Source organism: Lactuca virosa, chromosome 4 (genome assembly GCF_052849685.1).
Source record: "Lactuca virosa cultivar CGN04683 chromosome 4, Lactuca_virosa_CGN04683_v6, whole genome shotgun sequence".
Taxonomy (NCBI): domain Eukaryota; kingdom Viridiplantae; phylum Streptophyta; class Magnoliopsida; order Asterales; family Asteraceae; genus Lactuca; species Lactuca virosa.
In genome coordinates, this window is record NC_136429.1 from 283,183,176 (window position 1) to 283,203,249 (window position 20,074).

General features: G+C 36.1%; 1 pseudogene; it reads left to right on the forward strand.

Annotated features, from left to right (window-relative positions):
• The first annotated feature begins 1,674 nt into the window (after nt 1-1,674).
• On the forward strand, nt 1,675-6,338 carry LOC145105935 (uncharacterized; annotated as a pseudogene).
• Nucleotides 6,339-20,074: the final 13,736 nt, after the last annotated feature.

Here is a 20,074-nt window from a genome sequence, read left to right on the forward strand (position 1 = left end):
CAAACACCAAATTCTAATATACTCTAATATATTAATACATTTTACATTTTCATCTTTTTTTGGTTTTTTCGTATTTTTTAAAATTTTTTTTATTATTTTTTTTTTAATTTTTTTCATATTATTTTTTAATTATTTCCTATTTTTGATTTTTTAATTATTTCCTATTTTTATTTTTTTCGTTGTTTCGTTTTATTTTTCATCAACGTGATCACTTTTTTTTGGCCTTTTCCAAAAAGTGTAAAATGTATGAATATATTAGAGTATATTACAATTTTGGTGTTTGAGTTTTTTTGTTTTTTATAATTTTGGTTATTTATGGTTTTTGTAACTTTTTTTATTTTGATTCGCGTAAATAAAATAGTTATATTTACAAATATAAATAAAGAAAATAAACATAACTTTTTTATTTACACAAATCAAAATAAAAAAAAGTTACGAAAACCATTAATAACCAAAATTAATAAAAAAATGCAAAAAAAAAAAAAAAAACAAAAAATATGAAAAGTGTAAAATGTATTAATATATTAGAGTATTTTACAACTTTGGGGTTTTACTTCTTGTTTTTTTGTTTTTCTATTTTCATTACTTGAATCTAAATATATATATATATATATATATATATATATATATATATATATATATATATATATATATATATATATATATATATATATATATATATATCAACAACAAAATGTGAAATAATGATAATGATAAATGCAAACATAAAGTTGCTAACGATATTAACTATAGAACATCAAAGTCAAAAAAAAAAAAAAAAAAAAAACCATAACAACAAAAAATTAAAAAAAAAACATTAACGTTTCATTTCAAAATTAAGAAAAAAAAGGTTTCGATATGGTTTATCGAACTTAAGTTTATTTACTTGAATCAAAATAAATAAAAACATAAAAAAAACCATAAATAACTAAAATTATAAAATAAAAATAGAAAATAAAATGTCAAAAGGATAAAAAAAATTATCAAGTTGTTGAAAAAAAAAATATATACATATATATAAAATTTATATTTATAATTTATATATATACGGAATTTATATTTATAATTAATATATACATAAAATTTCAAATTTATAAAATTACATGAATGGTCCTTGAGGTTTGTAGTGTATTGCAATATTGGTACAAGGGCAAAATAGTCTTTTCCATTAAAATCTAACAGCTGAAAAGTTAGATTTAACGGCAGGAGAACCTTTCATGTAATTTTACAAACCACAGGGACCAGTTGCGTGACTTTTTGCTAGGAAGTCTTCAAAGTGCGATATTCTGTAAACCACAGGGACCAATTGTGAAATTTTGTCTAAATATTAAATATCTCTATCTCTAGTATAATACTACAAGAGTAAATTTTGCGACACATGGTCATGGTGCTATATTTTCCCGCTCTTTTCCACTACTACAAAAATAGCCTTTTACGACGCGCAAACCACGACACTCGTTGATTTATGTTACGCAAAGGTGTGTGACATTAAAAAAGTGTCATCTCTTCAAAAAATTTAAGGATTTAGGTCACGCATATAGATAGAGGAACTGCTTTCTGAAAGCCAGCTATCGGGAGAGTCAACAGGGTCAATTCGACGTTCAAAAGGTGCTTTGATATCATCTTCCCACCAATAAATCTCTGTTACAGTTGTCACAGAGTTTGTGCGCTGGAATGAAGAAGCAATTCCCTTTACAGATTGTATCTACTTCCCTTCCTCATATGCATATGCATATGCATATGCATATGCATATGCATATGCATATAATGTAATTATGTTTTGTGGTGCAGGTGAGTCAGTATACAACAGAAGGGCTTGAAAAAGTCAGAAATGGCCTCACAGAGGCTGCAACTTTGAGGGAGAGGTTTGTATTAGGCACCAGTGTTAGTAGAAGAGTGGCTGCTGCAGCTGCTTCTGCTGTAAGCCTTTTTCAATATTCGTACACACTATATATTATATTTCACACACACACACACACACACACATATATATATATATATATATATATATATATATATATATATATTTAAAAGTATTTGAAAGGAGATGAGAGTCATGAATTATGATGTAGGCAGAAGTTGCTACTGCTACTGGTGAAAGCAGTTTTAGATCTTTCATGGTTGTTGTACAGCGTTGTGGAAGCAGTGTGGCTATCGTTCAACAAGTATGTTACTTTGGGTTTTCATTAATTTGTTTCTTATACTTATATATAGCATCATAATTTCACTTCTTCATAAATTTACATTCTCACTGGAAAATATATGCTTGAATGTTGTTTAATTTGTCAACTTACTACTTAATTTGTGTTTTATCTGACCAGTGGATGATTAATGGGGAACTCTGCATTGGACTTTTTGCAATAAGAGATATTAAGAAGGTATGCACATCTTTTGCTGTATATTATTTGTTATAATACACATATAAATGTAACTACAGTGCTATATCTTTTACGTAATGTCTATTGTATTCACATTTCATGGTATATTATATTCTTAAGTTAAATTTTGTCATGCTGGTTTGATTACTTTGTTGAGTTTCAGGGGGAAGAACTGACATTTGATTACAACTATGTAAGGGTCTTTGGGGCTGCAGCCAAAAAATGTGTGTGTGGGTCGTCCAGGTGTCGAGGCGTGATTGGTGGGGACCCGCTAAGTTCTGAAAGCTATATAATGAGGTCCAAGATCTTGTTGTTTTAGGTCTGCACATTCATGGTCTAGCTAGTGCTGACCTAGTTTTCATTTAACTGATCTAGACGATTTATTTTCTTTTAATAGGAAATATTAGAGTTATTGTCGGGTGAGACCCTCCTTAGGAGGATGATCAGATTTCAAGAGTGTTGTGGACAGCAGTGGTCCTACCGGGTGAAATCGGAATAACGTTTGATGACATTGGTGCTCTTGAGGATGTGAAAACTGCATTATTCAGGGTCTGTATTTTTTATTTTATTTTTGCAGAGCAGTCTATTCCATTTTATTATTGCCAATCTTGGGTATGATTTATGAAGGTAGTCTCCTTTAGTCCCTTTGCTGGTGGTAATTGGGACAGAAGCAATGAAGTAAACTGTTAGCATGTAGCAATCAAGCAAAGTTTTTGGAATTTATTGGTATAGACTATAGACGTGTGTATAATGTGAATCAATGACATGAATTCTGAAGCAATCAATAAAGTGAAATTTATGCATCTCCTGAGATGGTTTATCCATTTACACTAGCTGTTTGGACATATTCTAGTAATCTATTAAGTCTTAATACCCATTATTTGTTATGCTTGCAGAGATCTTGGGAGCCAAGTGATAAAGCTGATCTTCACTTTGTGTACAAAGATGTTGAAGGAGCATCAAATCAATGGGATGATATTCAAAGAAAACTCAGGAACTTACCTCCCAAACCCACTGCCTTCAAACCCGATCATTTCACTCCTGCAGAAGATGAAGATTCCAAACCTAAAACCAAATCTCGGATCGATAACATGACATAAGAAGAACTCAAAGATTTAGAAGATGATCTTGATGACAATTGTTTCCTCGAAGAATGCAGGTACTTTCAACTCCCTCAATCCTAATCTCATTTTATGAGGGCATTAAACTTCATGTGATATTTTCATGGTTTCATTTTCTTTTATGTTCTTGAAGGAGAAAGAGGTTAGCAGAGATGAAGCAAACAGTGAAAGTTGCAAAGTTTCGGTCAGTCATTCCCATTTCAGGATCCGATTTTGTGCGTGAGGTATCACAAGATCCATCTGATGTGTTGGTGGTTGTTATTCCATACAAATATGGGTAATCACTAATTAACTATTATCTTGTTTGTTATTGATTAGCAATTGATTTTGATTATATGGTTGTTAATGGGAACTTGTGATTGAATAGGTACCCAGAGTGTGGAGTTCTAATGCAGTGTGTGGAAGAATTGGAAACAATGTATTCAGCTACCAAATTTGTCAAGATTATATCAACTCATTGCATTCCTAATTATCCAGATTGTAATATTCCCACTGTGTTGGTGTACAATAATGGTGCAGTGAAGTCAAATTATGTTGGATTGCATACTTTTGGTAGGAGATGCAATCCAGAAGGTGTTGCTATTATTTTATGCCAATCAGATCCTGTTCTTAATGATGGACTCAATGGTGAAGCTTCTAGAGAAGCTGTTCTTGAAGGAGTGAGGAAAATGTTTATAGAGACGCACTCCAGAAGGTGTTGTTTTCTTAATGTTTTATGTTAAAGTATAATAGGTTTTGTTTAGTAACATGATCTAAGATTTTATCCCCTTTTAGATCTGCTTGTTTGTTTGGCTTTCTTTTGCTTTGTCTATGTTGTTATGCAACTGCTCTTTCAATTTTTGTTGTCAGCCTTGCAAAGGAATATTGCTTTTTGGGCCTCTTGGGAAAACACTTGTTGCCAAAGCACTTGCAAATGAAGCAGGAGCTAACTTTATCAGCATAACTGGTTCCACAATTACATCTAAGGTACTCTACTTGTAACATCCGGATTCCTAGGTATCTTATTTTAAGTATTTATATTGAATTTTAGAGAGGGACTCGGCGAGTAGGCGCTCAGAATCGCCGAGTGGGATCGCGCATTTCTGGTCTGATTTAATGAAGGACTCGACGAGTCGATGCGTGGACTCGGCGAGTCCGCGCTGTTAAGTGAAACCCTAATTCTCGGGGCCTGTGCCCTATTTAAAGGCCTTTATAGCCTCCATTGTGGCCACTTCACCCCTGGGAAACCCTAGACAGAGAAAGAGAACGTTTGTGGTGCAAGAGGAAGGCTAATTCACCATTTCTTGTGTGTTTTAGCAAAAGAGAAGTAGTTTCCAACAAGAGGAGGTCAAGGGAGCTGTGGATCCAGGGCTTTCAAGTTTAGATCTACACTATTGAGGTATCAAATCGAACTTCCCTTCTGTTTTGGGTTAAGATCTATGATTTAGGGTTTTCTATAAACCTTTTAAGGCTTGAAAGGTTGAGGTTATGGTCCCTTGCTGGGTTAGACCTCAGATCTGGACCCATAGAGGTCCAGAGAACCTTTCCCATTCTGCTTTATGCTTGTTCATGGAGGATTGGAGACTAGGTTGCCATTTTTAGAGTTATTTCTCCATTTATGACTTGATGTGGGTTGCATGCACGTAAAGGTTGCACCTTTACGTGACCTTTGAGCACTTGAAGGTCAGATCTATAGTTTAGAGAAGCAGATCTGACCTCAGAAGGTCATTTGAGAGTTGTTATGGGAGCAACTCGCCGAGTCCATAAGTGGACTCGACGAGTCGAGTCGGGGTTGCCCCGCGATTCGTGACAGGTGTAACCCGTCGAGTGGAAGGATGACTCGACAAGCCAAGAGAGGCTGAAAGGATTCAGAGGACCCGTATGGACTCGCCGAGTCGCTCTTGTGCACTCGACGAGTCGGGTCAAAGTTTGACCGTTGACTTTAGGGTTCTGGTCAAGACTGATTCAGGAGAGTTCAGGGAAGGGTAGAATGGCCTTCTACCCAATCTGTAGAGATGAGATCATGAGAGAATATTGATCGGAGATGCTATTTGAATAATAGGAGGAGGCTAAGTCGGGACGTTGAGCACAAGAGTTTATCCGACTTCATTGAGGTGAGTCTTCTCACTATACTGTACCTGGAAGGGTACCTATGTGTGACCGAAAGGTCTTATATGCTATGAGATGTATGAGCTGTATGTTGTTATGTGATATGTAAGTGTTATGTATGTTATGTATGATATGGACCGGAAGGTCAAGATGATATGGACCGGAAGGTCAAGTGGTTACGGACCGGAAGGTCGATACGGGTAGGACCGGAAGGTCTACCGGGATTCGGGACGGAAGTCCCTTGAGACACATGGATCGGAAGATCCTACAGAGTTATGGCCTGGAAAGGCGTATGTGTTGTATGTGGTATCTTGGGGAACTCACTAAGCATTTATGCTTACAGTTGTTATGATATGTGTTTCAGGTACTAGCGAGGATCGCGGGAAGGCGCCGGCATGATTCGTACACACTTACGGAGTTTATGTTATTGAGATTCTGGGACATGTTTTGTTATGACACAGTGAATACATTATGTTTTATGATTATCGTGTGATTGAAAGTATGATTTAAAAATAAAAAATTGTTTTGAAAAATCACGTTGTTACACTACTTACATTTCTCCACTCCCCACCCATACATATTTTTTTCACAGTTCTCTAGTGATATTTTTCCTTGTGTCATAGAATGATTGGATCCTATCTTGTTTTTTGATATTAATACGCAATTTTTTTCTTAGGTCGGTGGTGGCGAAGTTCAATACCATGGTGAGGTTGCAAGGCTTAAAGTTGCCATGAAGATTGTCAAAGCATAAATTACTCACGGGTTCCTTTTAATGTTGTACATGTTTTGCTTTTCTATAATAAATATTATGCAATATTAGCAATGTATTACATTACTTACTATTGGAATGATAATTTGTATTTGACATATTAATGCAATGAATTATCTTTCTTATTTATTGTATTTTATTTTGTATTATAAGATTTTTAATGTGTTATTTAATTTGAAAATTACTAAATCTATCAAAATATATAAATTTTAAAACATTTAAAATTATGACACGCAAAAATGTGTGTCGTCTTTCTTTATGACAGGGGCTTTAATGATACGCAATGCGTGTCCTAAACGCGCGTCGTAAGGTTACGACACGCAAATGCGTGTCATCTTCCTTTATGTCAGGGCCTTCCTTGACACGCAATGCGTGTCGTAAACGTGCGTCATAAATGCGCGTCGTAAATAGACGACGCGCAAAAGCGTGTCGTCTCTCGTTATGACAGGGCCTTTCTTGACACGCATTTGCGCGTCGTCTGAGTGTTTTACGACACGCATTGCGCGTCGTAAAAGGCTATTTTTCTAGTAGTGTTCCTTAACAAGTTATAAGGCGTTTAGTTCAACCGATTTATGTATACAAATCATACAAACCCAATTAGTTGTAAAATCAATTTAGTAAGAAAAAATAAACATTTTTTTCCCTTTTTCTTATTGGAAGGAAAGTTAGGAGGGAACTATCTTCAAATTCTTTTCATAACTTAGGAACAACAATTTCTTTTCAATTTCATCGATTTCACTTCCTTTCCATCGTTAAGTCGAACTCAGTAACATGATGTAAATCTCGATCCTCTTTATATGGAACACAATCCACCTCTTTATAGGGAACACGATTCAGACATTATCATCGAGATTTTTGGGTTGATTAGCAAGATCGAAAGACACGGTCAACATAATCGCTTCCAAAATTAACGGTCATCTATGTATTTATACGATTTAACGTCCACCACCATTTTATTACTTATCAATTGATGCTACAATTGAAAGTTTTTGAACCATGTCAACCTGGAAGTATTGAGGTATTTTATCAGAAGTGGTTAGTTGTTTGATTCTTTAACCATAACGATGTCGATCACATGTCTAATTTCATGATTTGCTTCAACTGAAATGGAATTTTATGTGTATCATTTTCCTTATAATATGTTTCAATTGAATTTTTATGGTTCTATTTATGTTCGTTTATCAATTGGGGTGAAATATCAATCGCCAATCGACAAGGCTATACCGCGATATCCAGTAATGTGCTTCTCCATTGGCCATGGCTCATTGCAGCCTATGTAATATACACACATACATATACACACATACATAATTCCTTTCACATTAAAATAATTTTGCAACTTTATGAGTATATACACATCAGATGGCTTGAATTGTTCTATCTCCGGTCACAGCTCCAACCGGTAACTCCACCTCCGGCCATACCAGACGTTAGCGACTCAACCTCCGTACACTCCTCCAGACGTCGATTCTTTCTAAGCTTCTATTTTTACACTTTCATCTTCGATTAAGGCCTTTTTAGGTGTAGTGAATACACATTTTTGAACTTTCTTGTCTACATGTATGAGTTCAAATTTTTCATTGAATTTGATTAGATTTCTGTTTCTGGTGGTGATTATATCATAGTCATAAATGACCTGCTTTCTCCTATTCACCTTTTTTTTTTACTATGTTTTACGTTTAGATAATAATTAGAAATCTGGATTCCTAGATACAAAGAATTAGTCAAGTTGCAACTCTTGATCCTCCTAGATACAAAGAATTTGTGTTCCTTATTTGAAAAGTATACTATTTGATGGGTTGTTTATGTTATTTGATATTGTTTTTGGTAGATGGATGCTAATGTCATATCAAACATTATTCAGAATACAAAGAATTTGTTTATGTTATTTGAAAATCATACCACCCGATGCTTTGTTTCAATTATTTGATGTTGTTTTTAGTAAATGGATGCTAATGTCATAGCAGATGTAACTCCCACAATTTCGGGCTAGTCGATTAAGATATATTAATCGTTAAAAATGACTTTTTGATAGAAGATTATTTAGGATAAATAATCTTAATAAAAGTTAAAATGTATATGACAAAGATTCCGTACATATAAAGAACTCTGAAACCGACTTCATATGAAGAAGTTATGCTTCCTCGAAGTTAAGCGGTTAAACCGACACGACTCTGTGTATCGTAAAAAGTGAATTTTTGATAAATTGTTTTTCAGCCTATGTAACCTAAACGAAATTTATATTAGTCATTAAACCGAGAGCGTGCATATGAAGAACGAGTAACATCCCGAAATTTCCAGATAAAATTTTCATTTCAAACATCTAATAGTGTCACACCCCCGAACCAGACGGCGGAAACGTCCGGGGGTTGGGTGACTTCATTTTTGTAGTATCATCACAGTTTACATAATTGAAACCAAACATCATCATCATCACACATGCAATATTACAACTGTCATTGTTTACATCAAGTATTATATTTCAAATTACATGCCAAAATATTCAAAGTATGATGATAACAAAACACAACAAAATATCCAGGTATTCTTGCTGACCAACCTGCTCAACGATTTCCTGAGAATACAAGTTAATTTGAAAAGGGTCAAAATATATAATGTTGGTGAGTTCATAAGCATGTTTGAGTAAAATGTTTTATATTACTTGTAAACACCATAAAATCCGATATTTTCTGAAAAACAATTTGAAATGTTTGTGTCCGATCTCGTATTAATGCATGTGTGTTAATGTTTGAAAATGTATAAAGTGAATGGTCCCAGACAATCCGATATTGTATGTCTATAAAAACATTGTAGTCTTATCAGTGTAAGTTTCTGTGTTACCAAACTGTAAAGGTATTCCGTAAATTTTTATAATGGAGTTAATTCCTCTAAGTGAGTCGTTATAACCATACTTGATAATGACTAATCCGCCCGTCATGGCGTTTTTCAGACGCCGACTTGTTAGGTAAGGTTTGTCACCCTAGGCTGGCCTAGTCTAACTGTAGCGAACAGCTCAGGTATGGGGTGTCACCCCCATATAGATCTATACACAAACTCCGGCTTTCCCTCTAGGAGACTCTGGTTATAACTACAGGCTACGGTTGTACACTCGATAGGTGCCAAACGACGTGTCTCACAAGATCATTAACTGAATTTACGCTAACATTGAATTGCACAAAGTATATTGTTTCCGTGCAAGTTTTAAGTTTACAAGCCAACAAGTATATATGAATGAATGAATGAAGTCAACAAGCATGTAGATGGATATTCCAGGCCCAACAAGCATGTAAATGGACCACTAAGGCCCAATAAACATGTAATGTATATTCCAGGCCCAATGAGCATGTAAATGGAACACTAAGGCCCAATAAACATGTAATGAATATTCCAGGCCCAACAAGCATGTAAATGGAATACTAAGGCCCAATAAACATGTAATATATATTCTGGGCCCAATTAAGGTGTAAGTGACGTAATTAATCCGTTTGTTGCTATGTTGATTGGTTAAGCTTAATTGTTCACCAACATAACATAAACGACCCACTTTTGTAAAAAGCCGTTTTTGGTCCTTAAAACCGAAAATTTACAATTTAAGCACATTTTTGGTAAGAATGACACTTTAGGTCCTTTAAAACCAAAAGTTTACATTTAAGGGCTTGATTTGAGTAAAATAACATTTTTAACCCTACTTTTGTCAAAAAGATCATTTTCGGCTCAAAAGCATAGAATTTATTCCTTTTTGGCCCAAGTTTGATAAAATTATATTTTTCAGCCCTTATAACCGAAAAATAACATTTTTGGCTCAACTTTGTTTAAATTGACACTTAAGCCCACAAAAGTCCAAAAATTTACAATTTTAGCCCAAAAACTCTGAAAGTCCAATATGAGGCCCATTTGTGAAAGTTTACACTTTTAGCCCTTCTAAAATCATAAATACCATAAAGATCCATATTTATTAAAATAAATCTTTTCAAAACCGTGATTTATGTATAATAACTTCACTTTTTGATTATTTTGTCATTTTTGGCCCTCTTATACGATTTTTCTTAGTTAAACCACCTTGAAATGTTTTAAGCCTTTTATTTGCATAATAAGTTGCATCAAGTGTTATGTTCTACAAATATCATCATATTTTAGCATATTGTGGAGTTTATGAAGTCAATAACACATAATCACAACATATAACATGAAAAAAAAACATACATAATCATACATATACACATAGATCTACAAAAAACAACTTGTATTCTCCCCCAAAACATAGTAAAAACCAAAAATAGGGGGTATGAACTCACATTGTTTTGATGGATTCGGTTTTGGAGAAGAAAATAGAGAGATTTCGGCGCTAGCAAGCTTTCTTGAGTAGATCTTGAGCTTATGAGGTTTCTAAGGAACATAGATCATGAAATGAAGTGTAAGAGAAGTAAGTTCAACATGAATATGAAGTTAAACACCTTGATGAGAAAGTAGCTTACCAAGAATCGATGGATTTTGATGAAGAGCTCTTGATGCACTCATACAAACTCACGAAAATTTGAGAGAGTAAAGGATGGGATTTCTTGAGCTTAGAGAGTGTTTAAAGAGATTTGAAGTGAAGGGAGGTGGTGATGAGTCTTGGTCGAGAATAAGAAGGAGTGGAAGAGAGTGACAAGATGTTGCATAGAGATATGGGAATGCATAGTTGTATGGTGGTTAATGTGCTTAGATATCCACTAAACAATAATTAGGTGGCAAGCCTTAGTTTTTGTTAAATATTTTTTTTGTTTATATGGCCGAGAATGGGAGGGAAGGAAAAGAGAAAGAAATGTTTGGGCCATTTTTGAATATGCTCGAAATTATGTGGCCTGCTATGAAGGTTTTCGGCCCATTGGGCCTATATAAGGGTTTATGGCCCAAAACGATAAATAAAGGGGTTTATGGCCCAAATAATGTTCAAGAGAGTTGTTTACGGCCCATAAAGGCCCATGAAAATGAAGTGATACATTTTAGGCCCAACATGGCCCAAAAGGTTATAGTTTAATGAAAGTGGGTCCAATTAGAGCCCAAATAGGGTTCTTTGGTCCAACATACCCAACTTGAAAGTTTATTGGCCCAATAGGCCCAATAAAAGGATCCTGGTCCATTATGAGTTTGAACCGGGATATTAGGGTTTCAAACCTACAGTTGAGTATATGAGATGTATTAAGTTAGATTTTGAACTTCACGAGTGAGTTTTTGGTTCAAATGGTTGATTTTGAATGAGCATAGAGCATAATATCAACTTAAAGTCACAAATTACACAAAAGTTGAGTACATGAGGACATAATTTCCTAGCCAAAAATGCTAGTTGCGACATCATCCCCCCGTTAGAGGGAATTTCGTCCCAAAATTCTTTTGAAAGATAGAGCTATGAACGAGGGAATAGGTGAGGGTACTTTAGCTTCATCTGGTCTTCGCGTTCCCATGTGAATTCCGGTCCACGCTTAGCGTTCCATCGAACCTTCACAATCGGAATGCGACTCTGTTTTGTACGCTTCACTTCTCTGTCCATTATCTTAACAGGCTCTTCAACGAATAGGAGGTTTTCATTTACTTCGATCTCATCTAGGGGAACAACTGTTGGTGATTTTGTATCATCAATGTGTATTTAAGTGTAATGGATTGATTTGTTGAACAAATTTCAATCTTGATGAATATTAAACAAGTAAGGAAGGTGTGGAGTGCATACTTGTTTAAGTTTATTCAAGATTCAAAGTAGACTGTCATTTAGGGGCGAAGCCAAGGGGCGGCAGCCCCTGGCGGGGTCCAAGGGGCAGAGCCCCTGGCTGGGGTCGAGCTGCCAGGTCAGCGCGGGAAATTTTTATTTGGGTTATTTTGCTTTATTAAAAATGCATTAGAAATCTGAATTTTGGAAATAAACCCGGTTTTTGACTTTGTTTTAACCCTTATATAAATAACCTGGATTAGTGATAGGTTTCATACATCAAAATGTTTTTGTAACAGTTTTCAGACATACAACTGTCTAGTGACAGTTTTCTGATGGAAAGGTTACTTAACTAATTTTTGGTCTTCATTTTGATGGTACACACGAAATTCATAACACCTAGATTCTTTGTTCTTGCTCTCATTTCTGAGTCTTATCCGATTAAAGGTTGGGAGTACCACCCAAATACTTTAATCTGAAAGTGTATACACAATTCTCAGAATTTCCAAGCCTTTTTTCTATACCCCAATTTCTTACAAAGATTAAAGTATTTCTGTGATCATGGCAAGTGGTGATTCAGTGAAGGAAATGACAAGTAAGTTTAAAAAACTGAGCAAGTTTGAAGGGCAAGATTTTCGTAGATGGCAGAAGAAGATGAAGTTTCTCCTTACCACTGTGAAAGTGGTATATGTTCTAAGTACACCCATGCCAGTCTTACCAGAATCTGTTGAAGATGAACCTTTGGAGGCAACAAGAAGAAGATCAAAGTGGGAAAATGATGATTACATATGTCGTGGTCATATTCTAAATGGTATGTCTGACTCTCTTTTTGATATCTATCGAAATTTCGAATCTGCAAAAGAACTATGGGATTCTCTTGAATCCAAGTACATGGATGAAGATGCTTCTAGTAAGAAGTTTCTTGTTAGTAACTTTATGGGTTACAAGATGATTGACTCCAGGCCTGTTATGAAACAATTCCATGAAATGTTAAGGATTTTGGGACAGTTTGCTCAACACAATTTGAAAATGGATGAAGCCATTTATGTGGCTGTGATCATTGACAAACTGCCCCTTCCTGGAAAGATTTTAAACACAATCTGAAACATAACAAAGAGGAATTGACTTTGACTCAACTTGGAAGCCATTTAAGGATTGAAGAGTCCATAAGGACTCAAGAACTTGACAACAATCCTAAAGGCAAGAACCAAGTTGGTTCCTCTTCTGTGAACATGGTTGAAGGAGAAAGTTCAAAGAATCCCAAGAAGTCTAATGGAAAAAGGAAGTATAAAGGAAAGGATGACAAGTCTTCCAACAAGAAGGGTAAGTTGGTTTGTTAGAACTGTAACAAACCGGGTCACTTCAAGAAAGATTGTCGGCTTCGCAAAGTGAACAAGGATGGTGCTGGACCAAGTGGATCCAAGGATCCAGAAAAGCAACAAGGTCAGATTTCTGTTTCATTGCAGAATTCTAAATATGTTCAGAATTATATTTCTGTGATTTCTGAAGCATTTTATGTGCAGGATGATAATGTTGCATGGTGGGTTGATTCGGGAGCAACAAGTCATGTATGCAAAGATCTATATTGGTTCAAGGACTTTCAACCAATTAAAGATGGATCTGTTGTGAAGATGGGAAATGTTTCAACTGAACCAATCAAGGGCATAGGATCTGTTTTACTTACTTTTACTTCTGGGAAATGTTTGTGTTTGAACAATGTTTTATATGTTCCAGGGATTCGTAAGAATCTGTTGTCCGAAATTGTATTAAATAATTGTGGTTACAAACAAGTGTTAGAAAGTGACAAGTATATCTTGTCAAGACATGGTTCTTTTATAGTATTTGGCTATGTATGTAATGGAATGATTAGGCTTAATATTAATTATCCTTCTATTGATAATTCTGTTTGCATGGCTTCTACTAGTACTAGCAATAATTTTAATAAATATGAATTATGGCATGCTAGACTAGGACACATTCATTACAAGAGATTAAAAGACATGTCTAAAATGAGTTTAATTCTTGCTTTTGATATGCAAAATAATGAAAAATGTAAAACATGCATGCTAACTAAAATCACTAGACATCCTTTCAAAGTTGTTGTTAGGGAAAGCAAGGTGTTGGATCTTATACATAGTGATTTATGTGATTTCCATGCAACACCTTCCCTTGGAAACAAAAAGTATGATGTTACTTTTATTGATGATGCATCTAGATATTGTTATGTCTATTTGCTACATTCTAAGGATGAAGCACTTGATTAATTTAAAATTTATAAACAACAAGTTGAGCTTCATAAAAATGAATTCATAAAGGTATTGCGTACTGATAGAGGCGGTGAGTATTATGATCCAGTTTATTTTGAATCAACTGGAATAATACATCAAACCACAGCTCCCTATACACCACAACAAAATGGTGTAGCTGAAAGGAAGAACATGACTTTGAAAGAAATGGTTAATTCCATGTTGTCCTATTCTGGATTAAGTGAAGGGTTTTGGGGTGAGGCAATGTTAACTGCATGTTACATCTTGAACATAACTCCAAATAAAAAGAGTAAGAATACTCCTTATGAACTTTGGTGTAAAAAGGTACCATATTTGAGTTATCTCAAAGTTTGGGGCTGTAGAACAGTAGTAAGGCTCACTGAACCCAAAAGGAAAACATTGGGTGAGAGAGGTGTAGATTGTATATTTATTGGATATGCTGAGCATTCCAAAGCATATAGATTCTATGTTTTAGAATCTAATGACTATGTGTCTGTAAACACAGTGATAGAGTCAAGAGATGCTATCTTTGATGAACAAATATTTACATCTATACCTAGACCAAGGGACATGATTCATCAATCTTCCAACAAGAGTATTACTCAAGCTGAAGATGTTTCTGGTGGTGCAAGCTCTGTACCTCAACCTAGGAAAAGCACAAGAGAAAGAAAAGCCAAGTCTTTTGGATCTGATTTTCAACTTTATCTAGTTGAAGGAACAAGGAATGAAACTATATGTCAACATAAATCTTGTTTTAATATCGAGGAGGATCCAAAGACTTTTAGTGAAGCTATGGCTTCCAGGGATGTTCATTTCTGGAAAGAAGCAATTCAGGATGAGATTGATTCTATCATGCATAACAATACTTGGGTATTGTCGGATTTACCTCCTGGTTGCAAGGCATTGGGTAGTAAGTGGATCCTCAAAAGGAAAATGAAGGTAGATGACACAATTGATAAGTATAAAGCCAAATTGGTTATCCAATGCTTTAGGCAAAAGGAAGGCATTGACTTCTTTGATACTTATACTCCTGTTGCTAGAATTTCCACTATTAGATTATTGTTAGCTCTTGCAGCTATACATAATCTTGTGATTCACCAAATGGATGTGAAAACTGCATTCTTGAATGGTGACTTAGATGAGGAAATTTACATGAAACAACCTGAAGGGTTTGTTATACTTGGTAATGAACATAAGGTGTGTAAGTTGAAGAAATCATTATATGGTTTGAAACAAGCACCAAAACAATGGCATCAAAAGTTTGATGATGTGATATTGTCTAATGGTTTTGCATTAAACCATGCTGACAAATGTGTATATAGCAAATTTGATTCTTCTGGTAAAGGAGTTATAATTTGTCTATATGTTGATGATATGTTAATCTTTGGTACTGATCAAGGTGAAGTTGATAAAACCAAGAAATTCTTATCATCTAGTTTTGACATGAAAGACATGGGGGAGGCTGAAGTAATTCTTGGTATAAGAATTAGAAAAGGAAACAATGGGATTTCAATGTCTCAATCTCATTACATTGAGAAGATATTGAAGAAGTTTAACTTTGAGAATTTCTCTCCTGTTAGCACTCCTATAGATCCTAGTCTTAAGCTTCTACCTAATAAAGGATCTCCAGTGTCTCAACTTGAATACTCAAGGGCTATTGGTTGTCTAATGTATGCCATGATTAGTACTAGGCCTGATATAGCATATGTTGTGGGAAGGCTTAGTAGATATACTAGTAATCCTAGTTCACATCATTGGTAAGCTGTAAGTAGAGTATTCAAGTATTTGAAAGGAACCATGAATTATGGTTTAACTTATAGTGGATATCCTTCTGTTTTGGAAGGTTATTCAGATACCAGCTGGATTAACAACTTAGAGGATCACTCCTCTACAAGTGGTTGGGTGTTTCTTCTTGGAGGAGGTGTCATTTCTTGGGCATCTAAGAAACAGACTTGTATTACTAACTCAACCATGGAGTCTGAGTTTGTTGCATTGTCTGCTGCTGGTAAAGAAGCTGAGTGGCTAAGGAATTTGATTTATGAAATTCCATTTTGGCAAAACCGATATCTACCATTTCTATTAGATGTGATAGTGCTGCAACCTTGGCTAAGGCTTATAGTCAAGTGTACAATGGAAAGTCTAGACATTTAGGTGTTAGACATAGCATGATTCGTGAGCTCATCATGACTGGTGGGATATCTGTGGAGTTTGTAAGAACTCAGTTGAATTTAGCCGATCATTTAACCAAAGGGTTAGCAAGAGATCTTGTGCACAAGGCGGCTGTAGGGATGGGTTTAAAGTCCACTTAAAATCTTTTATATTGAGATACCCAATTCCCATCTAATGTAATATTAGATGATGAATTCAATATGGAACGCTTGATATTTGAAGATTGGAACATATTATTATCATCATCCCAAGGTATGTGTTCAGTATTGCAAGTTAAAGGAGGTTGAAATTTAATTTCTTAATAGTTCTTTGAAAAATTGCATTTGCAGGTGCAAGAACAAAAGAACTACCTATATAAGCATGAAGTTTAGCTGCTTCAAGAAGTTGGGACTTGACTTTGACATGCTTATTGAAGGATGGGACACAAGCTAGTAAAATATAGTGTCAAGTTAGAACTTTGAGAATGTAAATTGTTGTGTATATTATCTTCATGTATTCTCTTAGAATAGAAGGATTCAATCCTTAGTGACACCCTGATATTCGAATATTTGAAATGAGTAATATACTAATGTGAAATTCAATCGTCATGATATTTCATTTATGCATCAGTTTGTTGTTGTTATGTTTTGTTTTAAGTTAATCAAGATTACACTTAAATGGGGGAGGTTTGTTGGTGATTTTGTATCATCAATGTGTATTTATGTGTAATGGATTGACTTGTTGACCGAAATTCAATCTTGATGAATATTAAACAAGTAAGGAAGGTGTGGAGTGCACACTTGTTTAAGTTTATTCAAGATTCAAAGTAGACTGTCATTTAGGGGCGAAGCCAAGGGGCGGCAGCCCCTGGCGGGGTCCAAGGGGCAAAGCCCCTGACTGGGGTCGAGCTGCCAGGTCAGCGCGGGAATTTTTTATTTGGGTTATATTGCTATATTAAAAATGCATTAGAAATCTGAATTTTGGAAATAAACCCGGTTTTTGAATTTGTTTTGACCCTTATATAAATAACCCGGATTAGTGATAGGTTTCAGACATCAAACTATTTTTGTAACAGTTTTCAGACATACAATTGTCTGGTGATAGTTTTCTGATGGAAAGGTTACTTAACTAATTTTTGGTCTTCATTTTGATGGTACACACGAAATTCATAACACCCAGATTCTCTGTTCTTGTTCTCATTTCTGAGTCTTATCCGATTAAAGGTTGGGAGTACCACCCAAATACTTTAATCTGAAAGTGTATACACAATTCTCAGAATTTCCAAGCCTTTATTCTATACCCCAATTTCTTACAACAACTAGGGTTTCATCTGAAAGACACTTTTTCAGGTTCGAGGCATGGAACACGGGGTGTACATTGCTGAGCTCCGCAGGTAGCTGCAACTTATAAGCCACCGGACTAATCCGGGATAGAATCTCGAATGGTCCGATGTATCGTGGATTTAGTTTTACCCGCTTCCCAAAACAGATCATCCCTTTCCAGGGAGAGACCTTTAATAGCACTCGATCTCTGACTTGGAATTCCAGAGGCTTTCGCCTTTTATCAACATAGCTCTTTTGTCGGTCATGCGATGCTTGGAGTCGTGTCTTGATTTGAAGTATTTTCTTTGTCATTTCCCGAATGATCTCGGGTCCCGTGAGAGTGCTGTTTGGTGTTCTCCCTCTTGCCAACTGGGTGTCACCCACCTCAGCCCAACAAAGAGGTGAGCGGCACTTTCTGCCATACAAGGCCTCGAAGGGAGCAACCTTAATGCTCGTGTGATAGCTGTTATTTTACGAGAACTCAATTAAGGGCAAGTGGGTATCCCATGATTTGCTAAAATCGATCACACAGGCTCAGAGCATATCTTAAAGCGTTTGAATGGTTTGTTCACTTTGGTCGTCAGTTTGAGGGTGGTAGGCAGTGCTCATGTCTAGTTGTGTTCCCATAGCTTTCTGGAGCGACTGCCAAAATCTTGAAGTAAATCTACTATCCCGATCTGATATAATAGATACTGGTACCCCATGAAGTCGCACGGTCTCTTTTATATAGATTCGTGTTAATCTTTCCATTTTGTATGATTCCTTTATTAGCAGGAAATGGGCAGATTTGGTTAACCTATCGACAATCACCCAGATAGCATTCAATCTGTCTGCTGTCTTAGGCAATTTGGTTATGAAATCCATGATAATCCTTTCCCATTTCCACTCGGGTATCACTAGTTGTTGTAACAACCCTGAGGGCTTCTGATACTCAACTTTCACTTTGGCGCAAGTGAGACACTTGCCCACGTAAGTGGCGATTTCTGCCTTCATATTTGGCCACCAATAATGTTGCTTGATGTCCATGTACATTTTATCGGAATCTGAGTGGACGAAATATCGCATTTTATGAGCTTCGTTCATGACTATCTCTTTGAATCCCCCAAATTATAGGACCCAGATTCTATTCATGAAGTAGTAAGCTCCGTCCTCTTTGGCTTCAAGGTTTTTATCCATCCCACGCAACGATTCATTTGCGATATTCTCCGGCTTCAATGCTTCTGATTGAGCTCCCTTGATCTGTGAGGTTAGGTGGGAGTGGATGGTTATCGATAATGTTTTCACCCGACGACCTGAGTATTCTTTCCTGCTCAGTGCATCGGCTACTACGTTAGCCTTGCCTGGGTGGTACTTGATCTCGCATTCATAATCATTTAGCAGCTCAACCCACCTTCGCTGCCTCATGTTCAACTCCTTTTGATTTAGAATGTGCTGGAGACTTTTGTGATCTGTGAAGATGGTGCACTTTGTAGCGTAGAGGTAGTGCCTCCAAATCTTTAGGGCGAAGACCATGACTCCCAGCTCGAGATCATGGGTGGTGTAATTCACTTCATATGTCTTCAATTGCCTGGACGCGTAAGCTATCACCTTTCCATGCTGCATGAGGATACAGCCTAACCCTTGGTTCGAAGCATCGCAGTATACTGCGAAGTCTTCGGTTCCCTCTGGTAAGGATAGCACTGGAGCACTACAGAGAGCTCGCTTCAAGGTTTGGAAGGTAGCTTCTTGCTTGACCGTCCAGTTGAAGGGTACGGTTTTTTTTGTCAGAGTGGTGAGGGGTTTGGCTATCTTGGAGAAGTTCTGAATAAACCTTCGGTAGGAGCCTGCGAGACCCAAAAATTGTCGAATTTTTGTTGGTGTTTTTGGAATCGCCCAACCTTCAATGGCCTTGATCTTGGAAGGATCCACATGAATTCCCTCCTCACTGACTACATGACCCAAGAAGTTTACACTGCGAATCCAGAACTCGCATTTGGAGAGTTTTGCATATAGCCTTTCAGCTTTTAGAGTTTCCAAGATTTGACGGAGATGTTGACCATGCTCCTCCTTACTTCGGGAGTATATGAGAATATCATCGATGAAGACGATTACGAAATTATCGATAAATGGACGACATACTCGATTCATGAGGTCCATAAATGATGCGGGGGCATTTGTTAGACTGAAGGGCATCACAACGAATTCATAATGGCCGTATTGAGTTCGGAAAGCAGTTTTCGAAATGTCCTCTTCTCGGAATCGGAGCTGATGATAACCGGATCTTAAATCTATTTTGGAGAAGTAACTAGCCCCTTGAAG